General features: G+C 47.1%; 1 pseudogene; it reads right to left on the bottom strand.

Annotated features, from left to right (window-relative positions):
- Window positions 1-13,005: 13,005 nt before the first annotated feature.
- Window positions 13,006-13,172, bottom strand: LOC129695144 (U2 spliceosomal RNA; annotated as a pseudogene).
- Between the last annotated feature and the right edge of the window lie 694 nt (window positions 13,173-13,866).

Here is a 13,866-nt window from a genome sequence, read left to right as displayed (position 1 = left end):
CAATTACCTGAATGGTGCAGGAGCAGGTCATTTGGCCCTTTGAGCCTGCACCACAATTCACTGTGATCATGGTTGATCATCCACTATCAGTATCCCCTTCCTGCCTTCTCCCCATAGGATAGAATATAGATTATTGGAGGTGTTTCAGTTTGCTCCTGTATCCAAATAATTTAACACATCAAATTCCTTTAGTGCACTGGAAGTAGATCACCAAACTTCAGAGATTTCCTGCTTCTATCACCATAATCTCCAAGCACTATGTCATTAATCCTAACATCGATTTCTTTCAATTCCTACCTTCCACACATATAGAAACCTAAAAGCCCTGTCCCACAGTGCGAGTTCATTCCAAGAGCTCTCCCGAGTTAAAAAAAATCAAACTCATGGTAAGCACGGAGAATGAACGTAGCGGGTACGTCGGAGCTCGGGGACGTATCTTAGCGCTGATGGCAGGTACTCAGGAAGACTCGCTAACGGCATGTAATGCATGGGAAGACTCGTGAAGATTTTTCAACATGATGAAAAATGTCCACGAGAGTCCCGAGTACCGACGATTGGCCAGTATCGTAAATCTCTGAGTTCGAATCAGGCAAACTCAGGAGAACTCGTGGAATGAACTTGTACCGTGGGACAGGGCTTTAATTGTGCCCTCCATTGTAGAGATAGAACTGAACAGCATTTAATGATCCTGCAATTTATTTGTTTCCAACCAGGGTTTCTAACCAAGAGACTTATTTTTGTTTTCAATTACATTTCATCAGAACTGGAAACTATAAAACAAGCTTATATTTCTCACTTTTTCCCAGTTCTCATGAAATGTTGTTGACCTGAGATGTGAACTATGTTCCTCTCGCCACAAATGAAAGTGAGTAGCTCCAACATTTTCTGCTTCTCTGCAGCAATCAGGCTATTAAACAATACAACCTCCAAATAAGATCTGAACTACATCGTCTTCAGAGCAGCAGTTTCGTTTTTTTTGCACTATTATTGTTTGTTGGCTAATTTCATGTTTGTGTACATATGCAAATGTATATATGTGTGTGAGAGAGAGCGAGAGAGAGAGAGATCCCACATAGGTGATGCTCCATCGTCCTCCGAGGCAGAGAATTCCACAGACTCACAACTCTCTGTGAGAAAAAGTGTTTCCTCGTCTGTGTTCTAAATGCTTTACCCCTTATTCTTAAAATGTGGCCCCTGATTATGGACTTCCCCAACATTGGGAACATTTTTCCTGCCTCCAGCGTGTCCAAACTTTAATAATCTTATACGCTTCAATATAATACCCTCTCATCCTTCTAAAGTCCAGAGTATACAAGCCCAGCCGCTCCATTCACTCAGCAAATGACAGTCCTGCCATCCCGAGAATTAACCTTGTAAATCTATGACACAATGCTGGGTGGAAGTGTGAACTGTGAGGATACTATGGTCCCCTAATTTGAGGAAGGAAATTCTTGCTGCTGAGGGACTGCAGCATAGATTTACAAGGTTAATTCCCGGGATGGCGGGATTGTCATATGCTGAGAGAATGGAGTGGCTGGGATTGTATACTCTATAGTTTAGAAGGATGAGAGTGGATCTTATTGAAACATATAAGATTATTAAAGGTTCGGACACGCTAGAGGCAGTAAACATATTCCCGATATTGGGGGAGTCCAGAACCAGTGGCCACAGTTTAAGAATAAGGAGTAAGCCATTTAGAACGGAGACAAGGATACACCTTTTCTCAGAGAGTTGTGAGTCTGTGGAATTCTCTGCCTCAGAGGACGATGGAGATTGTTCTCTGAATACTTTCAAGAGAGAGCTAGATAGGGCTCTTAAAGCTAGCAGAGTCATGTGATATGGGGAGAAGGCAGGAACAGGGTACTGATTGGGGTTGAACAGCCTTGATCACATTGAATGGCAGTGCTGGCTCAAAGGGCCGAATGGCCTACTCCTGCACTTATTGTCTATTGTCTCAGCAGGATAGACAGCATTTCTGGAGGGAAGGAATTGGTTACATTTCAGCTTGAGACCCTTCTTCACACATATCAAGAGTCAAGAGTGTTTTTTGTCATATGTCCCAGATAGGACAATGAAATTCTTACTTGCTGCAGCACAACATAATACATAATGGGAGAAGAAGAAAAAATTCAGTGTGTGTATGCACATGCACACATAGTCAATAAATAGCGAATATAGTGCAATCATAGTGATAGTTTGTTGCAGTTCAGAGCTTATTTGTTGTTGTGTTTAATAGCCCGATGGCTGTAGGGAAGAAGCTGTTCCTGAACTTGGACCTTAGTTTTCGCCTGGATAGAAAGGCCTGGATAGAATGAATGTGGAGAGCATGTTTCTACTAGTGGGAGTCTAGGACCAGAGAGCGCAGCTTCAGAATAAAAGGGCGTACCTTTAGAAAGGAGATGAGGAGGAATTTCTTTAGCCCGAGTGTGGTGAATCTGTGGAACTCATTGCCACAGACAGCTGTGGAGGCCAAGTCATTGTGTATTGTTAAGGTGGAGATTGATCGATTCATGATTAGTATGGGTGTCAAGGGTTATGGGTAGAAGGCAGGAGTATGTGGTTGAGAGAGAAAGATAGATCAGCCATGTTTGAATGGCAGAGTAGACTCGATGGACCAAATGGCCTAATTCTGGTAATATTGACTGACCCTTATGGCAATATTGACTGACCCCCTCATGAATCTTTGCACATCCCCAATCCCTTCTACTCGTCACTTTAATTTCACGTTTCATTTATTTTCTTGTGTTTTATGACTATTGGCAGACCAATTTCCCTCCTGGGCAACTTGGCCATATTAAGTCTTTTCCACATCTACCCAAGGGAGGGTCATTGTTATCCCACTTTCTCATTTGGGGGCAATTTTGCAGATGCCAATTAACAGGTTTGTAGGATAATTGGCTTGGTAAAAATTGTAAATTGTCCCTAGGATAGTGTTAGTGTCTGGGGATCGCTGATCGAAAGGGACTTGATGGGCCGAAGGGCCTGTTTCCGCCCTGTATCTCTAAACTAAAACGTATGCTATATCTATTTCTATATCTTTGATAGAGATGTACAAAATTAAGCAGTTAGTTTTTCCCCGACGGCAGTATCACATTCCATGCTACAAAACATTTAGTAAATAAAAGCTTGTAGTTTTGTTGTGGGAACTCCCTGATAATTACAAGACTTCATATTTACACAAAATGTAAAAAGGGTGTCACGTTAGCGCAGCGGTGGAGTTGCTGCCTTTCAGCGCCGGAGACCCGGGTTCAATCCTGACCATGGGTGCTGTCTGTACGGAGTTTGTATGTTCACCCTGTGGTTGTTGACCGAGATCTTCGGTTTTCTCCAACACTCCAAAGATGTACAGGGTTAATTGGCTTCTGTAAATTGTCCCCATTGTGTTGGATAGTGCGAATGTGTACGGGATGATCGCTGGTCAGCGCGGGCTCAGTGAGCCAAAAGACCGGTTTCCACACTGTTTGTCTAAAGGTGTGGACTAATGGCCTCCCTTTATAGCTATTTAAAAAAAAAAAAAAAAAATCTGATTTGTATCCTGTTGCTAGTAAATAGGTTTTTGGCAATCGATTATACTGAGGTAGGATTTCTGCAAGCAGACATGCACAGGGAACTGTGATGTAAACATGCCTGAGGTAAACATGGAGGTCACTTATTATCGGGGAGTCTCGGAGGCAACATGAGCTTTAACATGGCTTTGACTCTAGTTTCTAATGTTGAGACTAGTACTGTTCGAACCACTGAAAAGTGCACAAAGAAAATAAGCCATAGAGTCTGTGACACGTCGCTGTACCGACTCTCGCTTAAAACAAGTGGCAGTTGAGTACATAAAATGTGTAGTCCCTAATGAGCAAAATTCAGTTACAACACAATAGCAACCCCTCTCTTTGCCAAATGTAATAGATTCTTGGAGTGTAACTTGACAGAGTGCATGATTTGTGGGGCATCGATGTCTACTTTGAGATCTAGATGTGATTGTTTAGTGTCGAGCCCTGGTCAAATTTGTAGGAATGAAAGCTGTGACCAGTACCCAAATGCTTGGATTAATGGGCAGATAAGAGTTCAATTCCCACGATGACAGCTGGAGATTTAAATTTGTTTAGCTTTGGGATACAGCGCAGAAACGGTCCCTTTGGCCCACCGAGTCTGCACCGACCAACGATCCCCTCACACGTGCACTATCCTGCACACTAGGGCAGGGGTGGGCAACCTTGTTCTGCATAGGGGCTGGGACGCATGTCTGTGAGCGGATGGTGGGCCACATCTATCACATGTACACATGGATCCCGCCCTGGTTGGCAGGCATCAAATCACGTGTTCACAGAAGGTGGACAAAAATGCTGGAGAAACTCAGTGGGTGAGGCAGCCTCGTGCAATCCTTGCATGTCTCACTTGCTGAATTTCTCCAGCATTTTTTTTGTCTACCGTCGATTTTTCCAGCATCTGCAGTTCTTTCTTAAACGTGTTCACAGAAGGTGCACGGTCGTGTGGTACAGCCAGAGCTTGGGGTGCCTGGCTGCTGCTCGGCGGGCTGGATGATTACAGGGAGAAAAAATCCACCCGGATGATTTCGGGTTGCGGGCCGCATTCAGCCCGGAGGCCGTAGGTTGCCAACCCCTGCACTATACAATTTTTACCAAAGCTAATTAATCTACAAACCTGAACGTCTTTGAATTTTGGGGGGGAAACTGGAGAAAACCTGGAGAAAACCGACGTGGTCACAGGACAAACTCCGTACAGACAGGATTGAACCCGAGTCTCTGGCGCTGTGAGGCAGCAACTCTACCGCTGCACCACTGTACCGTCCTAACTAGACTACCTATGACAGCAAACCCTCTGTTCTTGCTGCTGAGCCGTCCATTAAAAGTTCAGTAAGCCCCTTTGGGCAGTTAGCAAAGCGCAATAAACATTGGCCTTCCCAGCAATGTCTATGTTCTCTGACAAAATGCAGAATGGGGAAAATAAAGTGGCCACTTTCAGAAAGAACTAACTCTCTTACTCTTCACTAAGTGCCGACTGCTCTGGGTGGACTGAGGATCAGGAGTGGTAGCCTTTGAAGTCAATGTCAAAGAAGGGTAAATGGATAGTCTTTAATTTGGCAGAGTTAACTTGGCCAACTGAACCAGCCACTGTGCAGAATATAGCCATTGGAAGCAGAAAAGATTAAACATAATATCTCAAGTCGCGAGCTCTAGAACTGTGGAGAGCAGGTGCAGAGGCTTGAGTGGTAGGAACGGAGCTTCCAATGATATGGTGCCAACCATGAGTTGTATCTAAGATATACACAAAATGCTGGAGTAATTCAGCAGGGCAGGCAGCATCTCTGGATAGAAGGAATGGGTGATGTTTTGGGTCGAGACCCTTTGCACTGGTAATCGGGAGAGGGAGGCAGAGATATGGAAGGGCAAGGTTTGAAAAGGGGAGATCAAAGGGGATGAAGATCAAGGAGAATGTATAGATCCTTGTTAGCTGAGGTGAAGGTGACAACGAAGCATACAATCAGTAAAATTTAATTGGGGCAGCGTAACTAGTTGGAGAACTAGGATGGGGAGGGGGATGGAGAGAGGGAAAGCAAGTGTTACTTGAAGTTAGAGAATTCAATGTTCATACCGCTGGGGTGTAAGCATCTTCTTCTTTCGTGTGGCGTGCACAGCCTAAAGTTGTTGGACAACTTGTTCTATTTGATCTTCCGTTTGTGCACGTCGAGTTGATTGCATTAGTCGAAACAGGGCGGACCACGTGAAGGTTGCAATCTTCCACCCCAGTTGTGAGCTGCCCAAGTGAAATATGAAATGCTGTTTCTCCAATTTGAGTTAGGCCTCACTCTGACAATGGAGGAGGCCCAGGGCAGAAAGGTCAGTATGGGAGGGGGAGTTGAAGTGCTGAGCAGGATTGAAAGATCGGGTAGGTTTAGGCGGACTGAGCGGAGGTGTTCAGCAAAACAATCGCCGAGCCTGCGCTTGGTCTCACTGATATACAGGAGTCCACACCTGGAACAGTGAACACAGTAGATGAGGTTGGAGGAGGTGCAAGTGAACCTCCGCCTCGCCTGAAAGGACTGCCGCGGTCCTTGGACGGAGTCGAGGGGGGAGGAATCATTCTCATGTTGAATATTATTTTATTAAAGGTTGGCAGCAATGCCGGAATAGTGGGGATGACGAAAGAGCATCTGGGGCTGGCACTGGCCCTCAACGTTCCTGTCTTTGTTGTGGTGACCAAGATCGACATGTGCCCATCCAACATCTTGCAGGGTAAGTGGGAACATTCTGGGTCTCTATTTTATGTAAACCAGCGAGGGTTGTCCTTGCTGTGGTAGAGACACCATGAGCACCACTTTAACCACCTCTTGCTCAACAGCTCAATGGTTTCTTTATTATCACGTGTACCAAGGTATAGTGAAGTACTTTTGCATTCTGCTCCTCGAGATTATCACCACACATAAGCACAACTCCCCTCCCACCCCGCCCCTCTGGTGCAGAACAGCCCTCTGAGCCTATATGCAGTAGATTACATTGTGGCACCATATTACAGTCCCAGCTACAGTCCCGCAAACTCTTGTCCTCCTTGCTTGGCCCTCTTCAGCCCTTGTTCCCTGGGGAACGCCTCCGCAGTTGCCCTTGAAGGCACAAAAGGTAAGACCTCCTCTCCCCCCCTCCCCACCGGTTCTTCTTACTGGGCCCTTTGTCCAACGCCTGTCACCGTCTTCCTCCTTTCCGGGCAGGTTCCCGGCTCCGTGGCGGGCGGGCCAGGCCTGCTGTTGGAATATGGCCACAACATGCCGGCCTTCACCTCTCTAGGCACGGTTTGCTGGTATTCCTTGTGCCAACCTAAATGGGGGGGGGGGGACTTTGAAATAATATTGATGTTAACTTTTAGTTCAGTTTGGAGACACGGCACAGAAACAGGCCCTTTGTCCCACCGAGTCAACACCGACCTGTGATCCCCTGCACTCTAACACTAACACACACTACGGACAATTTATAAATTCTCCAAGCCATTTAGCCTACAAATTTTGTACGTCTTTGGAGTGTGGGAGAAAACCGTAGATCCCGGCATAAACCCATGCAGGTTCACAGGGAGAACGTACTAATTCCGTACGTCAGGATCAAACCCGGGTCACTGGCACAGTGAGGCAGCAACTCTACCTCTGAGCCAGTGACCCGGGCAGATGATTTATCTTGCCATTCTTTGGGAATTGCCTGTAAACCCGACTGAGGTTGTATGAAGCTGTTTATTACAGACAGAGTTGCTGTCTGACCACTTTTTTGCCTTGTATTTGGAAAAGGTTGGTCATGTTTACTAGACATATCCATGTTCTGAAGCAGATGCAGAAGTGACATTGTTTAATCGTAAATATTTCGGCTGCACCTTAACACCTGACAGGTGTGACTCGGCTTTGGTGTGAAAATGTATATAGAACTACAGCTGCTCCTCGAGCTACGATGGGGTTACGTTCCGATAAAACCCATCGTAAATCGAAAATATCCTAAGTTGGAAATGCACTTAATACAATTTGATCACGTGGCTGGAAGTGAGCTGCGTCTCGCTGTTGTTGTCTAGCGTTTGCACCCTCGTAAAGTCGAGATGTCGCAAGTCGGAGCATCGTAAATCAGGGATCATCTTTGTTTCTACTACAAACAGCCTCCATTTCCCATTCCATGAGCTCTTGGGTTAAACACATTGCAAACGACACATCTACCTTATTTCCAGAGCTTCCTCCATCAATGTTGGGGATAATGTGTCCTGTGCCAACTGTTGGAACACTGTGTACTGCCTGGACATTGCTGATGGGTTTAATTCCTGTGGTAACACAGTATGCTGCCTGTGTACTGCTCGTGAAGAAGGGTTCCGATCTGAAACGTCACCTATCCTTTCTCTCCAGAGATGCCGCCTGACCCACTGAGGTACTCCAACACTTTGTGTCTACCTTCAGTATAAACCAGCATCTGCAGATAGACACACAAAGCTGGAGTAACTCCGATATTTATCTTTGCACCGCAAATCTTGCAGAACCAAATGTCCATTTGTCCAAAGCTTCGATGAACTTCAGGAATTTGTTGGTAAGGAGCGCCACATACACATGCACTGTTCCGTGTAGTTTATTAGTATGAAACCGGAAGGTAGACATAAAAAGTTGGTGTAACTCGGCAGGTCAGACTGCATCTCTGGAGAAAAGCAATAGGTGACGTTTCAGGTCTATACCCTTCTTCAGACTCTGATTGGGGGGGGGGATGGGGAAACAAGAGATCTATCTCTCATCTGCAGTTCCTTCCTCCACAATTTGAATGTAAAAAAACTGAAAGGTTGTGTTCTGTCCCTCTTTATTATCGACTAGAAACACTGAAGTTGCTGCAGCGGCTGCTGAAGTCTCCAGGCTGCAGGAAGATCCCTGTCCTGGTTCAGAATAAGGACGACGTGATAGTAACGGCATCAAACTTCAGCTCCGAGAGGTAACTGCTCTGGTTTAACTTGTGTGCCTTTCACTTAGTTCAGTTCAGTTTAGTTTATTCACCTGTGTACCGAGGTACAGTGAAACAAAATGTTGTTGTATGCTAACCAGCCAGCAGAAAGGCAATACATGGTTGCAATCGAGCCATTTGCAGTGTATAGATGCATGATTTAACAAGTTGCCCACCCTTTTAATTTCTTCGGCGCAGTAACTCTTGCCGGCATATGGTCCAATGACCCAATGACCCATGGCCCATGGATATGGTGGCTCAGTGATTGCTACCTCACAGTGCCAGAGACCGCGTGTTCGATCCTGACTATAATGTCTGTACGGGGTTCGTATGTTCTCCTCGTGGCCTGTGTGGGTTTTCTCCGGCTGCTTCGATTTCCTCCCACACAAGACCTAGAGGTTTGTAGGTTAATTGGCTTAGTGTAATTGTAAATTGTCCCCAGTGTGTGCAGGATAATGCCAGTGTGCGGGTGGTCGCTGTACGGCACGGCCAACGTGGCCCAAAGGCTTGTTTCCGCACTGTATCTCTAAACATAAGCGAGTTGCTCGGTCAACTGACCATTGTTGACCAGCTCGAGCCTTGCCCTGTTGCCTACGAGGTTGGGGTTCTCCAATTGATGCACCACAAGGGGGTTGTTTGACCTGTCAATGTCTCGGACTTATTCCTGGGATGGCAGGACTTTCATATGAAGAAAGACTGGATAGACTCGGCTTGTACTCGCTAGAATTTAGAAGATTGAGGGTGGGATCTTATAGAAACTTACAAAATTCTTAGGGGGTTGGACAGGCTAGATGCAGAAAGATTGTTCCCGATGTTGTGGAAGTCCAGGACAAGGGGTCACAGCTTAAGGATAAGGGGGAAATCCTTTAAAACCGAGACGAGGAGAACTTTTTTCACACAGTGCGTGGTGAATCTCTGGAACTCTCTGCCACAGAAGGTAGTTGAGGCCACAGTTCATTGGCTATATTTAAGAGGGAGTTAGATGTGGCCCGTGGCTAAATGTATTGGGGGGGGGGGGGGGTATGGAGAGAAGGCAGGTACAGGATACTGAGTTGGATGATCAGCCATGATCATATTGAATGGCGGTGCAGGCTCGAAGGGCTGAATGGCCTACTCCTGCACCTATTTTCTATGTTTCTATGAGCAGTCTCAATCAATCATACCTCCCTTTTTTTAGTTGAAGAAGGGTTTCGGCCCGAAACGTTGCCTATTTCCTTCACTCCATAGATGCTGCTGCACCCGCTGAGTTTCTCCAGCTTTTTTGTGTAACCATACCTCCCTTTTTCTTGGGTAATGTTCTCTTTTCACTAATTCATGTGATCCTGATGTTTAATCTACATTCACTCTGCCAGGGAGTACTTCTGCTTAAATGAGGAGAGCTTCTCCAAGTGTACTACAAGAAGCTTTAGGGTTTTAAAGAGTTTGAGCTCACAAGAGAAGTGTGCAAGGCTAATGCCATGTTACAATAGACAATAGGTGCAAGAGTAGGCCATTTGGCCCTTCGAACCAGCACTGCCATTCAATGTGATCATGGCTGATCATCCCCTTGACGACAAGAAGTGCGTAACTGGCGCGGGATACTTTGTACCTTTGTCAGCGCCCTTTATGTGGCAAGGCTTTGCATACCTTGTGTATGCAAAACACAGAATGAATAAGTTTATTGGCCAAGTAATCACATACGAGGAATTTGCCTTGGTGCTCTGCCCGCAAGTGACAACATGACGTACAGTGACAGTTAGGAATGACACATAAAATATTAAACATTAATAATAAAACATGATCGATTAAGAATTTCACTGTGACTTGTCACATGGGACAATAAAGTATTCATTCATTGATTCGTAATGGTGGTCAGAGATATTATTGCTGACAAAGCTTCACGAGTAACTTCCTCGCCCAGCTCTCAGTCTTGATTCGTATGCCTGCCTCTTGTTTTAGTCTTTGAGGCTGTCGGAGAGCGAGGAAGGCCCCCAAGAACGAAGGGGGATCCTGGAGAGAGGGGGAGGTGGCTAGGAATTACTGGTGAACTTGTGTACTGCCTGGGTGAGGTCTGCTGCATGGTTTACCGTGTTGTATGCAAAAACAAAGCATTTCTCTGCAGCTAGATACATGTGACAATAAACTATTGTTGAATGCATTGAATCGCCTGTAACTGAGCCTGATCTTTCTCTACCCACCCCCCCACCCCCCCCCCTCAAGGATGTGCCCGATTTTCCAGATCTCCAATGTGACTGGAGAGAACCTGGAGCTCCTGAAGATGTTCCTGAATCTGTTGTCGCCACGGACTAGCTTCAAAGAGGACGAACCAGCAGAGTTTCAAATTGATGACACCTACTCTGTCCCTGTGAGACCCTTTACTGTTGGGTAGAGGATGGGGGGGAGGGGGGAGGGGAGGGGGAATGATACAAGCAATCGTGTAAAATTCCTTACCAGTCCTCCATGATCAAATTGTGTCGCATCACTTTCAGCTCAGTAAAAATATCTCCCCTCGTGTCACAAGTTGTTGAATTGGTCAATAATTAAGGGGAGGAATTACCGAAAGGAAATATTTTGGGATGGGTGACCCCCCCAAAGGAACATACTTCATCAAAGATTGTGGGAAGTTAAAGTTAAAATGATCCACTGCTTGCGATGGAATAGTGTTATGGTTCTTGACACTCTGGACATTATGCAAGCCCAGCCAGCCAAAATTATGGCTGCAGAAGGATAAAAGTGAACCGCAGTGAGTCGTGCCTTGTTTTTCTGTACAATGTACTCCTGAACTAGGCTCTGTAAAATGGCTGCTTAGCTGAAACCATTGAATCCTGTATTACACGGGGAACACTCTTGACTTTGCAACAGTTATACACACCTTAATTTGTCTCTTGGCTAAATATTGTCAAGTGAATTCTAACTCTAGCTGGACTCATGAAAGTATGCACAGATATTGCTGGTCTTTGTAGGGAGAGTGTATGTTCGTTGACCAGGTTTAGCCGCTGCTTGGCATTAAATTGTAATCCCCGCAATGCTCCCGTTTGATTGTGTTTCCAGGGTGTTGGAACAGTGGTATCTGGAACAACACTACGAGGTCTGATTCGATTGGATGACATTTTGCGGCTAGGACCCGACCCACTGGTGAACTTCATCCCCATCGCAGTGAAGTCCATCCACAGAAAACGGATGCCGGTCCGTGAGGTGCGAGGTGGCCAGACGGCGTCCTTTGCTCTGAAGAAGGTACTTGCTCTTTGCTTCACCCGGTTGGCAGTTTCGCCCATGATGAATAAACTCCCAAGGCACGCTTGCCCTAATACACAATCTGATTGAATGAGGGTGGTGGGTCGGTAGAGTTGCTGCCTCACAACGCCAGAGACCTGGGTTTGATCCTGACTACGGATGCTGCCTGTACGGAGTTTGTACTATGTTCTCCCTGTGACCTGCGTGGATTTTTTCCGGGTGCTTCGGTTTCCTCCCACACGTACAGGTTTGTAGGCTAATTGGCTTTGGTAAGTTGTAATATTGTCCCTAGTGTGTAGGCTAGTGTTGCTGATCAGCTTGGATTCCGCATGTTTCCGCGCTGTATCTCTAAAGTTGCAGTGCCAGAGACACGGGTTCGATCCTAACTAACTGTATGGAGTTTGTACTTCTCCCTGGGACCCAGTGGTTTTTCTCCAGGCGCTCTGGTTTCCTCCCACATTCCAAAGACATGTAGGTTTGTAGGTTAATTGGCCTCTGTAAATTGTCCCTAGTGTGTAGGATAGAGCTAATGTATGGGTGATCACTGGTCGGTGTGGATTTGTTTGGCCAAAGGGCCTGTTTCCATGCTTTATCTCTGAACTCAAATCTAAACTAAAGCTAGAAGAGTCCAGAACCAGGGGCCACAGTTTCAGAATAAGAGGTAAGCCATTTAGACCGGAGATGAGGATACACTCTTTCACACGGAGTTGTGAGTCTGGAATTCTCTGCCTCAAGAGGGCGGTGGAGGCTGGTTCTCTGGATGCTTTCAAGAGAGCTAGATAGGGCTCTTAAAGATGGCAGAACTGACCCACAGTGCTCCCCTCTGATGGGGTAGAAGCACTGTGCAGCCCTCAAAAAGGTACTGCTGTGGGTTTATCACGTTGGAGCAAGGCTCCATACACCGCTTCTTCCCGCTCTAGCCCTCTCGGGCGCTGGTTGCTGGCGGTTTATGCAAAGTCGGACCCTCTGAGTCCACTACCTTGTCTAGCCTTACCGCTCGGCCGCATGGATCTGACCCGTGCGGGGCCGACATCGGGCACAGCTGATCCCACTACGGATGATCCAAGTGCCGCTGGCTGCTGCTGGCTGCCCGCTGTTCCACGGTCCTCCTTCTCCAGTATTGTCCTTCCTTCCGTGGAGTGGATATGGCCGGTGTGGAGGATAACTGGCACAGTTGCTTCCATCTATTCCATTAAACCCGGCACCAACGCTCTCAGCGCTCCTGGCTGCTCCTTTATCTTAGACCCCTGGGACCCACCCCCGTACTGACGGTACTGGTCCCTTCCGGTCGTTGCAGCCGGTCAACCCCACTGTAATGCCCTCAATTCTGGGCACTCCTGCTTATATGGTCCTTAGCTAAGGGACATATAAGACATTAAAACTGATGATAACAGCTACTATAGATTTTATTAATATATGGTCCCTAGATAAGGGACGTATCAGATATTAAACTGATAAGAACAGATACTACACTTAATCTTAGCCAAAAAGCCTAGAAGCGATCATTGTAACTAAAAAACCCCGCTGGGACCGACCCTGGTACTCACATACTGGTCCCTTGTAGTAGAGTGTAGCCAGTCAACTGCAAAGTCCTTTGCTGCTGAGAAATGAGTTTTCTCACCATGCTGGAGCGAAGTTGGGCACAGGTGTTTTCCTCCTCCGGGAATCGATGTGCCCATGCTGCTCCTGCCGCTGCCAGTGCCCCTGCAGCTGTCAGTGCTCCTGCAGCTGCCGGCTGCCACTGCTGCTGCCGCTGCCGCTGCCAGTGCTCGTGCAGCTGTCAGTACTCCTGCAGCTGCCGGCTGCCACTGCTGCTGCTGCTGCTGCTGCCGCTGCCGCTGCCGACTGCCGCTGCTGCTGCTGCTGCCACTCCTCCGCGGTTCTCCCGCCGGCCTTCTGCAGCTTACATGGACCCGGTCCATGTCTGCACCTAGAAGGTAAGTGGAAGGAAACGCAGGGTCTCTTACCTGCTGTTCCCGACTTTCCTTCTCCCGCTGGTGACCGTCGTTCCCTCCGTTGCGGGTTCGAGCCGCTCGGACCGACCCCGGTATCCACGGGCCTGGTCCTTCGCGGCAGTTCCGCAGCCGGTAAAACCCGGCTGTTCCTATCCCGGTGCCTACCTTTTGGAGAAGGTTTTCGTCCCCAACGTCCCGTTCCGACTCCATCAGTGCCGCTGCACTCGCTGAGTGTTTCGAGC

The sequence above is a fragment of the Leucoraja erinacea genome, unplaced genomic scaffold (assembly GCF_028641065.1).
Source record: "Leucoraja erinacea ecotype New England unplaced genomic scaffold, Leri_hhj_1 Leri_959S, whole genome shotgun sequence".
Lineage (NCBI taxonomy): Eukaryota > Metazoa > Chordata > Chondrichthyes > Rajiformes > Rajidae > Leucoraja > Leucoraja erinaceus.
The sequence above is the reverse complement of the archived record's forward strand: the minus strand, read 5'-3'. Positions and strand labels throughout refer to the sequence as shown.